Source organism: Ambystoma mexicanum, chromosome 10 (genome assembly GCF_040938575.1).
Source record: "Ambystoma mexicanum isolate Mex_15411 chromosome 10, UKY_AmexF1_1, whole genome shotgun sequence".
NCBI lineage: Eukaryota > Metazoa > Chordata > Amphibia > Caudata > Ambystomatidae > Ambystoma > Ambystoma mexicanum.
Window position 1 is genome coordinate 632,626,379 of NC_090932.1, and position 19,301 is coordinate 632,645,679.

Below are 19,301 nucleotides of genomic sequence, written 5' to 3' on the forward strand. Positions count from 1 at the left end.
AAATGCAGCCGAGAGGTTGAGGAAGAGGAGGATGGCTACATTACCTGTGTTGTGCATGCTGTAGAGTTGCATTCTCAAGTCAAGAATTGCAGTTTCAGTGCTGAGTTTCAGTCGGAAGCTTGATTGTGTGAGTCCCAAGAGGTGGTGGTGTTGAAGGAATTGTTGTACCTGCAGGTACTCGATGCGGTCTAGGGTTTTGAGTAGGAATGGGACAGTTGTAATGGGTTGGTAATTAGTTTGAAGGGTGGGGTCCAAGGAGGGCTTTTCGAGAGTGACAGTGACCCAGGGTGTTCTTATACTGGCAGGTACTACATTGGACTTGAAGGAGGTGTTCACAAAGTCTGGAATGATTGGGTTAAAGTGGGGGCACAGAGTTGCACAATACGTGCAGGGCTATAGTCTCCTTTACAATTGGAAGGTTTAGGAGACTGGATGATGTTCAATACAAAGGTTTGGGTGACATGTGAGAAAGAGAATAATGGGATCGGGACGGGGTTGGATGGGGGTTCAAAGAAGGTAGAACTGGAGATTTGGCAGCTAGGACTGTTTTCTTGGCATTGATTTTGCTGCGTAGTAGATTGATATTATTAGAGAGTGTGTTCTGTATGGTGGCACACCACGCTTTGTAGGAATTGGTCTGGGTGTTGGGAGGGACAGGGCTTTCCAACCCTTGTTATGGGTAAGTGAGGAGGCCTGTTGCATGAAATTCATGTCTTGGAGTGAGTCTGTGAGGGAGGTTGCTTTAAGATCGGTCGGGTCATTGCAACCAAAGTTGAAGTCGTCAACTAGAATACATTTGGTGGCTGGTTTTGATGTGAGGAGTAATGATTAGGGGGATAGCAGCTTCAGGTGAGCTAGTGGAGCTGGGTTGGCAATAGAGGAGAAAAATATTATAGGTTGTCTCTGAGTTAAGCAAGAATTTGAGTAGCAAAGTTTTGTATCCCGTGATGGGGCAGTGTGAATGCTTCTGAGGTTGAGGGATGTTTGAGGTTGAGGGATGTTTTAGCAATGAGGGCTGCATTGCCATGCACTGTAAAAGAAATGATCAAAGCTGTTGAATCTGACCTCCATCTTGACCAAGTGACAAAATGATTATAGTAGGACATACTAGACGGTGCTAGAGTAAATCCAGCCTTGTCTTGGGAATCCCAAATGTCAAAAGCTCTAAAGGGGTCATTTAAATTCTGACAGTATAGTGGACCTCAGCTTTTACATCCTGGTCAATTATGCCTTGTTTTCCTCGTTATGTTTATGGAGCATATGTATGCATGAGACTGTCGAAGGACCACACGTTTCCATGCTTGCATCCGCTACATGAAACATTCTGAATTGTTAATTCTACACCTTCATTAGAAGGAGGGTGTACGTTTCTAAAACAAGAACTGCATTTTGTTTGCACTGAGAATCAATCTCTCTAATTTCCGAAATGCTCCAATTTCACAACGCCCTTCTGACTATCCTTGACAATTCTAGTTTCCATCTTTCTCCCTCCTATATTTAAGTAATTGTTGCTTCCCTTTGATTGTTGTAATTCTGACTCATCTTGATGGCCGCCCTACGTAAGATTTATGAATGGAAATAAATGCAAAAGTGTGTTTCGGGAAAAATAGAATGCTTTATGGAGTCTTCAGAATTGGAGTGATCTAAATTCTTTTTTGTGGAGCCGCCTGTCTTTTCTGATGAAGCAGAGAGGCGACTCATGAGATTCTGCCTGCTTCATGTGTTAATCTTTGACTGCAGCGCATAGGTTGCATATCTCTGGCTAGCAGGAGGCTGAAGCTCTGGAGCACTGCTCCATGCACATCTTAACCTGAGCCCAAGCAGCAAACCTAACATTAGCAACTGCAAGTCTGACAATTTTGCCAAAGGCGCACTTTAGATCCACGTTTTCCTCTAAAAAATAAAGAATGATACATCCACAGTAACCCTCAGAAAATCTATTGCTGACAACTTTCATTGTTGCTGTGGGAGGAGCAGAAGAACATGGCCTGTGCCCACCTTTGGCAGAGAACACATGAGAGACAACCAATTCTGTGTACCTGAGCTAGTGATATGCCACCCGACCAATGTTCTTTTACAAGTATAAACATGAATGTACTTATACAGCAAGTATTTCTATTTGTATGAATGGACTGTTTTGCAGTTAATGTACCGGTTCTGTCTGAACAAAGTCATGTCAAATCCATATACAGAAATATTTGCAAGGGGCTTGGTCGTGACCACACACATATTACGGCAGTCTGGGTTTTCATTTCTTTGCCAAAAGCATCATGGGGCATTCAGTTTTGTATCACCTCAACTGAAAATATTTAGCAGTATCTGGCTGAACAATGATGTTAGGGTCATTAAACCCAAAGCACAACTCCCATAGCATACCATCACTGCAAAACAACAAGAACAAAACAAATACATTGCATGATAGAAATGTACATTTCATGCATATAACTGCTTGTATAAAGTACCTATAGCATTTTTTTTATTTTTATTTGATTTCTTTCTTTATCCCACCACCTTTTCTCCAGTGCCCTGAGAGGTGTTCATCCATGCATTTAGGATGTAGCCCTCCGCCAGCATGCCACCATAGGGCGTGTGGCTTGCTTGATTACTGCTTGCAGCAGAAGCCTTTTCTGAATTGTTAATTCAAGAGTCTGATAACTCAGAACCAACTGTTGTGTTTGAGCGACATTATTGAAAGTAAGGGACACTACTGTGGATATCACTGCTCACCAGTCATGAAGCTCTCTTGCAGGTGGTGATGGGTCAAACCATGCCACAAACATGGGCCTCCCCACATATGATCCTCTCTTTTTGAGACTGTCCATATTTTGTTTATGTTGTACTCATTATATTTTAAAAATTGAGATTCAAACATTTCAATCAGTGTGATTAAATTGTAAAACAATCTACATTGCAGAGGAGCATTGATTAATCTGAGAGATTTCTCAAGTAAATAAAAGCATTGGATGTGAGGTTCAAACCCAACTTCCATGTCTGCTCCCTGTTTTAAGTCGGGGGGGGGGGGGTCAAACGTCCATCAACACTGTTCACATGAAGCTTGTACAAGCATATATACGCTCAGTCTCTGCATGGCACATCAATCTGTGCTCAGCGCCATCTTGGATATGGCATCTAGTGCCTACACTGCAGAATAGATGAAACAGGTTGGGGATGGCTTAAACTTTCAGGATGGACAGTGTGGTTTGCCTTTAGTTCCAGACCATTGAAAGAGTGCATAGGTGGAGCTATGTGCCTTTAGGCTTTTTGGTGATGGATTAAAAAGAAATACATGTGTTGGAGTAAGCTGGGTGAGATCACACCCTTGTATCACGCAAATGGTGGCTGATATTACAGATGTTGGTGGAGCGTATTGCACAATGCTGGGGAGGGAGTTCTCAATAATTATAATGAGCGATGGCCAGATATAATGAATATTCCTTCTTCACCAGTAAACTAACTGAAACGCACCAAAGACCAACACTCATGTGTGTGATAAACATTGTATAGAAGCAAATCACAATAAATAAACATTACAAAGAAATCTATGGTTGAATTATCTTTGTCACCTACAGACCCTGCAACACAAAGCTAATTGTAAGGGGAGATCAGGACACAACCATAAGGCATTGGACGATTAAGTGCAAGCAATAGAGCCTAAACATTTAGACAGTTTTGGCTAAATAGACTTTCAGAGTGAGTCCCTCCTTAGCGAGAATCTACTATTATTCTTGTGATTGTTATTATTATTATTATTATTATTATTATTTCATCTGATTATATATCTTTTTGCCTGTTCTGTCACGATTGGACAATTAGTACTGCAGTAGATTTCGGAATGTTTTTGTAAACTTGCACTTGTGCCACAGCTGAAGAGGGCTTTAGATTAGAGTGCAGGTTGGGCTGATCAGGCCTTCCATGTGCTTGCTAGCCTCTCTAATTATATTACAGAACAATTCAAAATGTGTTCAGCATTTTTGCTAAACTAACTTGTGCATTCAACGGATGAGGGATCTTTCTCCTGTGCGACATGGCAAGAACGGAGAGAACATGCAAGTGTTTAATAAAACATGGCATGCACCCGATGTGTGCTCTGGCACATAGCTCTTTCAACGTGAAGGTCTTTGTAACTGCATATTATGGGATGTAAATCCAATGCATGAAATGTTCAGACTTTCATTGGGCAAGTTTGTAGTGTCTATGTAATGTGGGGAAACATGCATTCTTAAAATACTCAACCATGTGACACAATCCCATCATCATGCAGTGGCTCCCGAAGGGGCTGTTGGATCCAGTCATAAGCTGCGAACGCTGCAGAACTGGTTTAGTGTCCGGTGTCATGGATGACTTCAGAAGCTCCCAGACTCTGACCATGGTTCAGGAGACTTTATTAAACCTAGCTGAAATGGTTTGCTATTATAGTTGTTTGTTTCACCAGCAGCCCTCTTAATCTCTAACGGGTCCCCTAACCCAGACTTCCCTAAACCCCAAACTGACTCTTTGGTTTGGGGATTGCTAGCACCTACTATCGATTTGGTCTACCTGTGGTGAGAACTTTATGCCCTTAGCTTGATCTACCAAACTCCCTCTGGGATTTAATAAGGGTTTCCTAACTCTAAAGCTCCTTTCAGAGGTTAAAATAGCAATGGCAAGGTCTTTGACTCTGCCGACAACAGACATGTCGCTCATTGTGCTCTCTCCCCACTTGCTGCCTTTCTCTCCTGTCCGGTATCCCTACATATTATCCCCACCAAAGATATCACCGTACATATGGTTGTTTGTCTCACCATAGGCGATATTTTTGGGGGGGGGATAATTTGTGGGAGCGGGAGTTGCAGGGGTGTCCCCCGCACATTTAAAAATAATGCAGTGGTTGCAGGGGTGTCCCCCACAGGGTCCATGGCTCAATATCGCCGCAAACATATGGCAATATTTTTGTATCACAATATTTTTGCGAGGATATTAATACATGGAACCTCCTGTCCCTGATTTGTTATGTTACTCACGCCTCCCTCTTCTTTTTAGCCTGATTTTACTCACCCCTTCTCCTCCCTCTCTCTCTTTGACTCTCTTCCTTTCTCCCACTCTCTTCTCCTCTCCTTCACATGGTCTTCTGCTGTATCTCTCCATCTCGTTTGCTCATTTTCTCTCACTCGTATGGTCACGCACACACATACACTGTCTCTTCCTGTCTCCTCTCGCCTCTTCCCCCTCTGATCATAGGACACTCTTTCTCCCCTGCTTCGATCTATTCTCCACTCCTATCTTCTCTCCTCCATCCTTCCTCTCTGCACCTCTCTTTCTCTTACTCACCCCTCTTTGTCAACACTCCCCACTCTCTCACTACCCATAGGTTTGATCTGGTTTCAACATATCAATGATTAAACACCCAAACTGATTTTTGTATTGTCCATGCATTAAAACATGACTCACAGTTGATTCACGCAATAGCTATGAACCTTTCCTTTCTTAATGTTTGTTTCACTCCAGGTTCTCTGGTGTATGTTATTTATTTTCCAACGTGCAATCTATTGTTTACTAATGGTGTGTGCATGTTCCAGCTGGCTCCAATCACATACCTCAGTGTGGTACGTATCTTAGCCCATCCCAGTAATATTGACCAGTCTTCCTACGCCATCCTGCCCGTAGCCTTCCTTTTTTTACTGCCTTAATGTCATACCACTGGTGGCCTTGATTTAGTTGAAAATGCGTTGGGAAATGTGCCTGCACATGCACTGTTGGGGACATGCATCTAGTGCATTATTGGATGAGAGTTACCCTACAAAACCAATTCCAAACTGTCACAGAAAGTGTGCTGTGCAAAGCACAATTTTTAACCAAAATTTGTTGGCATATTGATGGGAAATATTTACACCCATCCAATTAAAAAATGCACAGTGGCCACTGACACCCCTATGCCTATTGTTGTGTCTGCTTCCTTGCGTTAGTTGCTTTTGTCTCGTTGCAGTCACTGATGTCTTTAGCTTAGTCCACTCCCACCTGGCAGTTCACCATGCATGCTATGGAATTTACAATCCGTATATGGTCTACTGCTGAAGAGGCCCAAAGATTCAGTGCTTTCCCCCCTTACATCACACTGTACAAATGCCAGCTCCAAACCCCAGCTTCTCCTAAGCACATACACAGGGTTCAGATCTACTTGGCTCTTTATAGCCCTCCTTCTCTCATTTTACCCAATGGCTCAAATATGCCATCTATGCCTTCCTATGTCCTGTAAACTCCTGGATGTTGCCACCTTTTCTTTTTCAACCCAGCTAAGGTGAAGGTTGTATTTAGTAATCGGTATGTTACTAAGTCTACACCATTGCTTATAGTACCTAAATCTCATTTTACATCGGCCTGGAATCTTGGCAGTGTGTTGGAAACAAATGAATGTACTTACCCATCTTACTTGGGCTGTGAGGTGTAAAGTGCCATGATTGTCTCCTCTGCATGAGTCCTTATGTCCTCATTCTCCAGAAAGTCCCACTGTACGGAGCACGTACACCATATACACCAGGTACACCCGGAGATCCACCAAATACGGCAGCCCATCACCAGCAATAAGGAAGTGAACCCAGGAGGCCCTGGACGGAACAGGACCCAATCTGACCTGAGACCGCAGAACTGAACTCCCAGGTGTCAACGGAAGGAGCTTGTCTGGCAGGGTAAAAGAAGGACCAGTAGAACTTGGGGAGTGAGCTCCAGGAGTACGGGAGGAATGTAGATGCTCAATTGGAAACCATCCGACTACCCCAGACGTTTGATTACTTAAGTAGAGTCTGGTCTAGTCACTTATGAGGGATCAGTGTACAGTCCTGCAAGAAGCAGCAACAGAAGGCAGCGATGGAGAACAGCTTTGAATTGGGAAAGCCATTTGCATAGTTAATTGGTGGACACAGCTGAGTGCAGCTCAGTGGAGGCTGAACCATGGGGATGGATGGAACCAGTGTAAAGAGTTATGACAGCTTAGGGAAGGAACTGAAAGTGGGCAGAGCAGGATGGAGGGGGTGTCTTGAAGCTCACCTAATGGTGGGGGAAGGGAGAGAAGGTTAGTAAGCAGAAGAAAATGATGATGATGATGGTGAAGCATGTTGTGGAGAAGGGAGGATATGAAAGGGGAGGATTCAAGGAGGATGTGGGAGGTATCTGGGCAGGGTGGCACAGAGAAGTAAATAGGAGGAAGAAAAGTTCATATGTATACTAACTGTGAAAGAGGTGGAAGTCAAGCCTTGAGAACAACAGAAGGAAGAGTAGAAGGTGAAAGAAAACATGGAAATAATCAGGGGTCAAGTCCTAAAATTAAAGTGGGCGGACTCATCAAAAATGCAATGGGATCTGATGTCGCCCGAAATTAGCATATGAAGGTGAAATATGCACATTTCATTAAATTGGCTTTGTATAACAACCCAAATTGAACAGGACAAATGGCATTTGCTTTTCATAAAATCAACACACGCGCAAAACAAAAACGCGATATTTTCTTCTAATAGTGTTTCTGAAAACGATATAAGCTGTGCATGCTTTAAACTCCAAGAACCAGTACAAATGTTTTCCCTGGGCCTTGCAGTACCGAAATGGTATATTTCACATTTAGTTCATTAATTTTTCATCAGGTTATATAGTGCATTGGTGAAGTGTCCAGCCTATAAATGTGACGACTGCAGTTTGATCCCTGAGGTCGGCTTTAATTCATAAATTCAAAGAGGACATATTATGTTTTTCTTTTTGCTGGGGGATGAGGGGGGGGGGCTGAGTCCACCCTCTGAATTAAGTGGGTGGACTCTGTCTCCCTGTGTACTCTCGACTTGCGCCCTGGAAATAATAGAGAAGGGAACTGATTGGAGAGAGAAGGAGGTGGAGTAGGGAGTATCATTATGGGTCAAGGAGATCAGAGCAAAGCTATTGTCACAGAGAGAGGAGGCAGGGAGAGAATTGGAAGAATGCGACCAAATGATGGGGGGAAAGGAGGTCTCAAATTATGATAAGGAGGAAGAGAACCAGCATGCGAAGGAGTGATGAAACATTGTGGGAAGGAGCACTAGGGAAAGAAAGAATGAAGATAAGGGGGGAGAGGAGCAGCATGCGAAAGGAGTGATGAAACATTTTGGGGAAGGAGAGCTAGGGAAAGAAAGAGGAGGGAAGAATCTGACAGCGGAGAGGAGAGAAGAGGAGAGGTGAATGTGGCCCCATCGTTTTGCAGCATTGCGGAGCAATTCGCTTTGCAGGGGAAGGACACAGTCAGATAGGATATGAGCATGAGGACATGTCAAAACCAAACACACCCATGGGGTAAAGTGCCTAACGTCTCAGTACTGAAAGCGTCTGTGGCACAGTCTGCCAGCATCACGCCAGGGCCTGGACCTTTTCAGGACCAGGCCTAGAGAGGTCTGGTGCAGCTGCCTTTTGATAATGAACTTTGGCCTAGGACCCAAAGGCCTCTCCAGCTCTCAACGATGGAGCTTGTCTCCAAGGAACACTAGATTCTGACAAACACATTTCCAGAGCAACCACTCAGTCAAGCCAAGAAAGAAGTGTCGGGGCACTTACACCTTGAGGGCTGGGAATGGCATTCATTGGGCCGGCAGGCAGCAGGGCATTCAGGCCTAGTATTTCATAATCCTCTTTACTCTTTCATCAAATTTAATTGCAATTCCATTTCCCATCAACATTTTTGAAGCATACATTTGTATACATGGTTGCAGCGTCCCCTGACGCTTTTGAAAAGCCAGATAGGTTCGGTCATACCAAAGCATGTTTGTGATTCATGCGCGTATGTTTTTTGCCAGTGCATTTTAGACTGCAGCCTGCACATTTACCGCCTCATTTTAATGCACATGGAAAATGGAATTGAACTGCAAAAATGAGCAGGTTTTGCTGCATCCTCTCCCTTTTGGATCCCATTCACTGCATGGGGGCTACGTGACCCACACTCAGAGATTGAAAGCTTTCTTCCTGTACGAAATTGGATGTGTTTCTGCTACAAAGAAGTCTATATTGCTTTAAGGGGCAGTTGGCTGTTGAACACTGAATATTTTAAATTAGGCCATTTTTGAGTGGAGAACCAGTTAAACAATCTCTCTTTATCAGTTTCGATTCTTAATATATGTCAGTTTCACATACTTCGCACACCTGTAAACAATTCTGTTGTGAAGATGATCGGTCGCTTCACCAATGTTACTATTTACTTGTAATACTGTGTTCCAAAGTATGTACCATACCGTCCCTTTTGAGATATTGTTTATACATTTAGTATGACCTCTCACCTCAGATCTTTTAGTCACATGTTCTACACTCCTCTTGATAATCTAGACTAGGTGGGTAATGATCGTTCGTGCTCATACATTCCTCTGCAGGGAGGTTGCTTTCTTGGCTCCAAACATTAGATACAAGTGTGCCGTATTCGATGAGTCCTCGCTAAAGGTATCTGATCCAATGACTATTACGGATGTGAAGCTTTCATGTAAGTCAATAGTATTTAATTTGTTTGCTCACTGTTATTAAGGGGTGTCTTTTCAATCCCCATACATAATAGATTATCCAGCTATTGGAGCCATGTAGCTATATGACTGAATTAGTTCTCATTATTTTCTGTCCAAGCAGCCACTGGCTCCCATTGCCTTAATGTCCAGTTATCATAGGGAACCTAAAAAAATGTATATTTTTTTTTACTGGACACTATATTAAATAATTATTTAATCAGAATGTTGCAAGTTCCTGTGATCTAGAGTTTCTTAATGTACATCAAGGCCCTGGCCCTGGAATTTAAATATAATAGATGGTGCATTATTACAATCGACAATTGCAGTCTTTCCAATTGCAGGTCATATTTCTGCCATTTTATAATAGAGACTGAGCTTCGACCACCATTTGAAGGGCAGCCTCAGCCCCAGAAAGAATATCCCCCAAGCTCTAAAGGAGACCCCAGGCTCCAAGGGTATGCAGGGCAGTCCCACACATCTGTAGCTGAGAGCGTGGCAGTGCAATAGGAAGCCAGGTTCCGGATATGCATTTTTGGCTAGAATTGGCAACATGCAGCTTGATCAGAAGTAGGAAACGCTACCGTTTCTGAATGTTGTTAAATCAGGTTTCAGCTCGCGCTGACGTAGAGCCACTGAGCTGCTTCACTGTTGACCAATGTATAGGGAGCCTGATATCAGAGGGGGGAAATGTCTCAAAAACAAATGGGAATCTGCATATCCCAATGAGTCGTGGTGCCTACTTTCCTAGCATCATATTATTTCCAGGGTATCCAGTTCACTTCTGCAAAGGAACACTGGCAGTGTTAAGGGGGTCAAGCCAGTGTTGCTTGTTGGCTGCAACTCGGCATGATTATTCTAATTGGTGCTATGCACTAAATAATGCATCACCCTCATTGAATGACTTTCCAATTAAATAGGTTCACGCTGTGCTTGCCACAACAACACAATGGGGACACTGTCAAATAGTTACAATGGAATAATATCTCAAATTACATATTTGATTTTCAAGTTATCAGATAAATTCGAATATAGTCCATCAGCTTGTTTGAGTGAGCCAATCAAAACGGGGCATAGTTAACAACCAGTCGGTAACAATTGATCTTCTTAACTCTGTCTCAGGTGCACTGCAATGATGCCTTAGAGCTTGGCACACAGGCTCTATTATGTGAAAGGTGACCCTCGCCCATGTTAGTGCCCTGATTCCCAAGCTGAAGACAAGGAGCTCTGATGCGGGCAAAGGTAACCTAACACACACACAAAGCCCCTGGCAAGGACTCTCTCCCTATTAGCACTTGTGTGGGGAATGTGACAGAGATTGTCCTTGCCTCCTTGCCCAGGCCCTTGTGTGTGCACATCACAAATGCAAGGTAGCCATGCATGTTTCAATCGGTGTATGGAGCCTGCATTCCAAAGTTGCCGATTGGCTATAGTGATACGATCAAAAGAGAAGCAGGGAATGCCTGTTTCCACTGAAGCATTAGAGGTCTGAAGTGTGGCAGGTGACCACTGTCAACGTGAGCTGCCCTGATGTACGGCAGGCCTATAACAAGGACACAAGTAACCATCCACCTGTTGGAGCCCCGATGACAAGTGCTCCAGTTCCCAAAGTGATACCACATTCCGGAGGCATTATCCGGTGGTATAAAGTTAATAGGTCCATGCAAAATGACAATGGGCATTACCAAGTGATAATTGCTCTGGGAGAAAGGCATCATTGCTAATAGCACAGTCCACCCCATGAGTGTAAAATGCTCGTTTGCAAACATCAAGAACGAAAGAAAAAACATGAAACCATGGGGACAGTAGACTCATACCAGCCAACATGTCCCTCTGCCATTGCATTGGCTATAGTGGCACTGTTTGCAATTTCCCTCTATTTGTAAGTAAGGAAAACCCTTGCTGAGATAAAGTTCAATGGTGGCATGGGGGAACCAGCATAATGTGTCGCTGTCAAAACTAGGGTGACCGTAAATCAAGCCGGGTCCAAAGGAAAAAGAGGTGCGGCCTCAGCCAACCAGGAGCCAGAAAGAATTTTTGAGAACCGAGGCATGGAGAGGAGCAAAGGGGAGGCGGCTCTCTGTGTACCAGGCATGCACTGGGAGGAAATTACCCTGGACCATGTTTTTACTGACGGCAAATAGAGGGTTCAAAGAAAGAGCCTATTGAAAAATGCTGTCTTCGTGTCACAGATGCATGGCAAAGATCTCCCTCTCTGGAACCGCAGGCCAATCTTCCCAATTAGAAAGCAACACAATCTATAGGCGTGGATCCTTGAGGGGTGAACCTGGTGAGGCAGCAGACAGTAATGAGAAGCCTGGAATGCAGGCTCACACTAGAAGCTACATTCCGTATTCCCAGCTCCCTGAACGGAGTCTGGGACTTGAACATGCTCGCATGAAGTTGTATAGACTCATTCTGTGGGCTGTACAGGTTTCATTGGCCTGATTGGGCATTCAGAGAGGTTTAAGGGCACAAATCACCTGGTTCAGACTGAGGGTGGGGTTTATGAAGTTGTATAACCACCATCACTCTTGATAATATATGGTTTATAGAAGTATAAAGTAAGTACATGCATCCACCTGGGAAGCCACGTGGGGTTAGGAATGGGGTTACAATGGGGCCCCATTGTACGAGGTAGCCGGAGAGTAGCGAGTTTGTTGCAAACCACTGTCTAGTCGTGGGAGGCTGCTCTTTCCGAGCCTCCGAGCCTTGGCCCAGTATCGGCTCGGCCGAGTCACGTGGTTGGAGACCACTCTTGCAGGATCAATTTCTTCGAATTTAGTCTGTATTTTGCAGAGAATATTGTTTGCTGCAGCCAGTGTCACCTTGACTCTGTGTGTGGGATGTTGTTCGCAACATTGTGGCTTTGGCTGCCTTTGATCCTGCCATGGGTGTTCTGCTTGTACATCCTCTTGTGGCTTGAGACTTCTCTGAGACGATCATGGCCTGCTGTATTTTCCTAAGGCCTGCTCTGGCTTCTATTATGTGTTGTCCATAGTGTCCGTAGGTTAGTGTACGTCATGGCCAGTCAGATCCCTTGAGTGTTCCTGTCCTTCCATAGGATTAGTTGCATGTAAGCATCTGCAAGCATGTACACATGCTCTTCTGGCTTCTTGCGTTTCTGTACGACTGTAGCAAGCCTAATGGTAAAATAATAAACGTGCTGACAGTATGTATGTGTTACTGTCCTTTAACTCCTAGAACTGTATGCATGTTTTCTTCATCTGGATTGAGTGTGAGTTTCCTGAATGTGCTGGTTTCACATGTGCTTCCTGTCTAACGTAGATGTGTCATTGTGATGTCCTAACGACATGAGGCATTGCTTCTTGGTGCTCCAGCTCTGTCTTGTCTCTCCTCGTCCACTCTAGGTAGGGTTTGTATTAATGCAGGGTTGTATGATCTGCTGGCAGGGTACCTTTCGGAGTAGTTGTCCATGGTGGGGGCAGTGGGGATTGGTGTGAGCTCATAGGATCGGCAGCCATGTTGTCATTGGTGATTCTTCCGGTTGTGGGGGGACTTTCAGGACAGAAGGCAGTTTCTTATGTTCCCTCTTCAATACACATTTTTTTCCAGGGATATGCGTTGATCTCCTGAGATCCACATATTAATCAGGGGTGTTCCACTGCCCCCCCACCCCCACACACATAGCTGCAATTGTTTAAGGTCAACAGTGGTAGATGGAACAGTATTTCATAGTGATTGAATGTGGATTCCACCCATATCCCCAGCAGTAGCAATTCTGGGTCTTCTAGAATTGCAGTTCACAGAATCGAGTTCAACCTGTCCATACATCATCTCCAAAAACAGCAGACCTGGGCACATTCCCACAGAATATGAAAAAAGTTCCCTCGGTTTCCCCACATGTTAAACAGTTAGCATGTTCAGTGCACCACCATTTGAATAACCAAGTGCAGGGGTAGTACACTGAAGTATTTTTAGTTGCATTAGCCGTAGCCTAGCTGAGATTCCAACTTCCCTAGGACATATCAATGCCTCCATTCATTCTTCAGTTTCAAGTGTGCCCACATCCATCTCCCATCTTGCTTTGAGGCTGGATATTCCCTGGTTCAAAAGGCCATTATAGATGGATATGAAGTGAAAGTGTCTTCAGTAGCGATGCTTTCCGGGAGGACATTCGTCTCAAGGTGAGATTATGTTGGGATTTCCTGAAAGTTCTGAATTTGTTGTCAAATGGTGTATGGTGTTCTGTGTCCACAGGCATAGCAGTGTGTTTGTTAATGTTGGCGTTCATATGGTTGTGTTTGTAAGAAAGGGAGATGATGTGATTTGGTATGCCGTCTTGTCTTGCTGGTCATCCATGTATGCTAGTGGAAAGTTAATGCATGAGAATGACTAGCCGCTCAGGACAATGTTGTAGAGTGCTGTGTGTGTGTGTGTGTTGTAAATGTGTCATTTGTGGCCTTGAGGTGGAGTGAATGGGGATAGTTTATGTATGTACTAAGAGTAACTGGAAACTGGATGAACTGTACATTTGTAAAATAAAGCTTCCTGGACTTTTCTACAAAGCGGTTCACTGCTGTTCTGTGTGTTGGTGCCGCCCATACCTCTTCATTACACAAGTCCAATAGACCTTGTGCCTAGATGTCTGAGGAGGGTGTTGAGGGGGTTTAATGGGGGTTTAATTTCCTTCTGCAGTGGCTCAGTTTCAGAACGGCAGACTAGGTGCCTGCACACGTCTACTGCTGTGGGATTTGTGCCTTCCATTTTTTGGCTACTACTGACTTGGTTATTAAACAGATTATCTCTACAAACCTCCGGTACCATTTTCATATGGGCTTGTGAGCAACCAGATGTCTTTTGAAAGCTAGATACTTTAATACCTGCATTTTTTTGCAATGGACAAGACTTCATCTCAGTATGTTTCTATTGGGGGACAAACCCTGATGCATGTACAAAACCACCAAATTCCCCCCCAAACCCCCCATCTTCGACCAGCATCATGTATTTCTTATGTTAAGAAGCTTTTACATTGTCACAAATAGCCACCCAGGTGAATAGATTGATTTGTGTTAGTGTGAATGCTGGTTGATCAGTTTGGGTGGCTACTATGCCAGTTATTAAGATACCATTGATAGTTAGAAACTAACTCAATTTGGCTTATAATATTGCTATTCAAACTTGTACTGCAGGAGATTATCTATAATTCATTCATTGTTCTTGTACGGTGTAGGATTTGAACCCAGATGCCATCAAATAGATCTTGACTTTCAGCTTCCCATTGGTAGGACCGCAAAGCCAATGTTAATGAGTGCCAATGTTAACTAACCTATAAACAACGGTCAAGACTAGCCTATTTCACCTTAGACAGGTGTAATAATTGTTAGCATGTGCCACACGTAAATGGAATTCTTAACTTTAGCATGCGTCACATCTAGATAGAAATGTGAATGTTAGCAATTGCTACACTTAGACGAAATTCTTAGCCTTAGCTTGCATCACATCTAGATAGAAATGTAAATGTTAGCATTTGCCACACTTAGATGGAATTCTTAACCTTAGCCTTCGTCACAGCTATACAAAACGTGAATGTTAGAACACTTAAATGAAACTGTGAATGATGACAAGTGCAACACTGGAATGGAATCGTGATCACTAGCCTGTCTCACATCTAGACAGAATATTGAAAATTAGCAAGCGCCACACTCCGACGTAATAGTGAATGATAGTAGGCATCACACCTAGACACAATTGCAAGGACAGCAATGCCAACTAACCAATGCACTAACAATTTCATCCCTCTGCATACTCCTCTCAAACTCTTACCAAACACAACCACAAGCCTAAAACGCAGCAAACTGCACAAACTTCACTACACCGCAACAACAAAACAAACCGCACATAGACTTGCACAACAGCATACGACGACTATCGACCGTATAACACACCAAGCCCAGCCAACGGACCCACCGAGCTGAGGCTGCCAACATCAAATCACTGCTATCTAGCACTTTGCCAGCTCATTCCCACTAACCCGCCCCCCCTCCCTCTTTCAGAGCCGCCAGAGTGCCAGTGGACCACTCCGGTGGTGATAGTGCACGGTACAAATATCCTTTAACATTAACATTAACGTTAGCTGCTGCTACCGTCTCTGCTGCTGGTACCCTTAGACTGTACTCTCCCTCCATACATTGGGGACTGCATGATATTTCTGGGTCAAAGTGAGCCCAATGTTGCCCTTGTGCTGGCCTCGTCTTTACAAATATCCTTTGACATTAACATTAACGTTAGCTGCTGCTACCTTCTCTGCTGCCGGTACCCTTAGAATGTATTCTCACTCCATACATTGGGGCCTACATGATATTTTTGGGTCAAAGTGAGCCCAATGTTCCCTTGTGCTGGCCTCGTCTTAGACAGCCACCTATTTCAACAATCGTGCATAGAAAACCTGCATAGAATGTTATGAATGTGGCACGGGCTCTGGGGGCCACCGTAGTTCCACAAATCCCGGTCTGTGTGAATGTATGGCTCAATGTTCTGGCACCGTGTCTCAAATGCTATTGAAATAGGAACTGGTGAGTAGTAAAGTTTCACAACCTTTGCCTTAGTCCAGTTCCCTGGGGGCAAGTGCCCCCGACATGTACATCTAGCATCACAAATGCACAGATTGGCATCATCAATGGAGAGGATAAGGATACTTTCTGCAGGGCGTTTGAACTGGCATATCACGTATTTAAGCGGGTTTGATGGCAACTGTTCTACCATGTGTTACGTTTGCACAGCTCTGATTTGTTGTTTCGATTATTACCTTTCATAAGTGCCTCAGGAATTGAAGCAGTTGCAGATCTAATAATGGAAAATAACCCACTCAGTGTTCTTTCACAATCACATCTACTTACCAATCACAAAACACCACACAGAGAGGAGCCCGCACGAGAGAGACACACACACATACACACACACGCCCGCACGCACGCACGTACACACCCCTTACACTCATGCTGAACATTGATTGATCCCCACCACCCCCCCCCTTACACACATGCAGAACATTGATTGATTGGTTTGTAGGAATTTGGGCAAATAAAGAATTTGGGCAAATAATCCAAAATGTGGATGTGGGAATGAGCCTCGAAGACAACATTATTTTCAACAGCAGCACTTAATGGGGTGCCTCGTGCCTGTTTTTGAGTAGCCGCACAATCATTCGTAATGGTTTAAACAAGCATACACGTATCCTTGTGTAGGTCCCTCTGGTGGTGCTGCTCAGGATCAAAACCAAGCCATCAATGTCCCTTTACATTCCCATGGCAAACAACTGAACTCCTAGCGAACGTCCCGGAAAGCACAAATGGTACATCAACAGGAAGTGCTAATCACATGCATGATCTGAAGGCCTGGGAAATGTTTGGCACTGTTGGCTCCCGCCAGCATGTGATGGAAGAAGCTTGCAGATCAAACGGAAAAGATAGTTATTTGACACTATGTGTGTAACTACTGTAAAGGAGCACACTGAATCATTTACTGCAGTTTGTACTGGATTGTGTGTATTAAATGGTTTAAATTCTGTAACACCCTCGTCATCTTTTATTCTACGAAATACATCACATTATAATAATCTGACACTCTTTCTGTTAATTTTACAATGTACAGGTTTGAGAAAATGATGTTACTGTTTCACCAAATTCACATACTGGTTTGTCCATCATATAGAAGCACAGTCCTGCATTTAACAGAAGAGTGTGTGTTAAAGCTGTATAGGCCCTCATGCAGGAATCCCAACCCTGCAGGCTCACTCTGTCAAAAGGCTTCTCTTTCAAGATTGTCTTGTTGATTAGGGTACATGCTTAATCCTTTTCCTTATGCATGCACCACACAGTGTATATTTTCAGTGGAACCATTATGGAAGAAGAAATCCATTGCTATTATTCAAAGTTTTTTTAGTGGTTATTTGAGTGCTATGTGATTTGCAATTAACTCATTTGAGGTTTTCGCTTCTGAACTCCACTCCAATTGCGATTTAACAGTAAACAGGTATATCTATGAGAAACGACTAATGGGAGAAGATGCAGGTACTAAAAACCACTCTCTAACCTTCTTTTACCTGCAATGATCCTGGAATGCATTGCTGTGTGCAGGTTCCTGTCTTTCTTGGAAAATCAACTTCTATATGACAACCATGCCAGCATCTGCCCCCTAGCCAGTACTGAATACATTTTTAGTTCCGTCATGGACAATGGTGGGGCAGGTGCACTAGTCCACCCTGACATATATGCAGCCTTCAATATCATTAATCTCAAAATCCTTCTATCATGGCTCTTATTTATTTGCAATGCATGAAATGTACAGCTTTATAAATTAACCCCCAAACTTTATCATGCTCTTAGACTTTGGAGTCCAGGCATCTGCTCTATCCTGGCTAAACTCCTTCCTTTTGAAGGGATGCTATATCAACCCTCTTCCACTACAACAATCCATTTGTCATGTCCGCCACTGTGGGGTCTCCCTAGGATCATCTCTATCCCTCTTCTTTTGCACATCCATCTATGTCCACTTGTTCAACTGATCTGCATCATTGTCTTCACTTTTTATTATTTTATGGTGAGCCCTGTGAGACTTGATAAAACCACTCATGCCATGCCCAGCAACCTTTAACAATGCACGGCTGCCATGGGCTTCTGGATGCACAATAAATGGCTGTTTCTAAATGGCGAAACAACAGAGGTCCTCACCACGAAACATCACCCTCAACAGTGGTCATTCTAATCTACATTCCTCTGACAATGCTTGCGACCCTCATCAACAATCTAAAACCTGGGCTTCAGACTTCACACGGAATTCTCACTATTCTGCCAATTTTAACTTGGTCATTATCAGTGGCGGGGTTTGAATGGTTCATTTGATAGCAAACTTTTTTGATAAATTGGGTAAAAAGCCATACCGTTTGCAATTGCTTTTGATGGGTAACTCATGAAAAAAATCCAATAGATTCATGTCACTAACAGTGCACAGGAATATTTTTTACTGTGCCAAAGTAAACAAACATATATGCAGACTAGTCCACTAACATAGGCCAGTCTTGACACATAATCAGAAAATGTGAATCAAGAGTAAAGCAAACATCAATCATGTTTGCTTTTAATTGCTTTACTATTGATGTCTGCTCTTGTTATTATGTGGCGAGCCGGGCCTACGTTGGTGCGCCAGTCTGTATTGCTCCTAAAATTCCATTGTATAACCACTTCATTGCTGTTATGTATTGCCTTCCTAATGGGCTTTCCATAAGAATCTGAAACACTGCTCTTTGCCCTGGATCCGTAACTTAGAGGCAGCTCCTAAGTCTGACCAATACTACTTGTCTCTGTAAAGCATTTTTGTAACTGTCTTAAACAAAGTATGTAATTGATGTCTATCACAAACATTGCTCTGGTAACCAGTGCTTGATGCCCACAGGTTTAGTGTGCTACATAAATGCCAACATAAATAAATAAATACAAGTCTAATTGCTTTTATGAGATGGTCTGATATAGTCATATTTCTCAAGACTTTCCATATTTTTTCACTTGGCATCCTTCAAATACAGTCTTCAAATCAATGAAGACTACATATCAAATCAAATTCTTTAATGTGATGTAGTATGAAAATAAATTCAAACTTTACACATACAATTTTTTACATATTGCAAAATACAAAACATTATACTCAATATAAAATGTACATAAACCTATAAACAAATAAAATCATATATGCATATCGACATTAAAAACTATAGCTGAAAGGAACCATTACATAGACTGCGTGGGCAGCTAATTTCCCTCTCCAGAGAGGAACTCTGAGTATTTTAATGTGCTCCTCAGTCTTGGGATG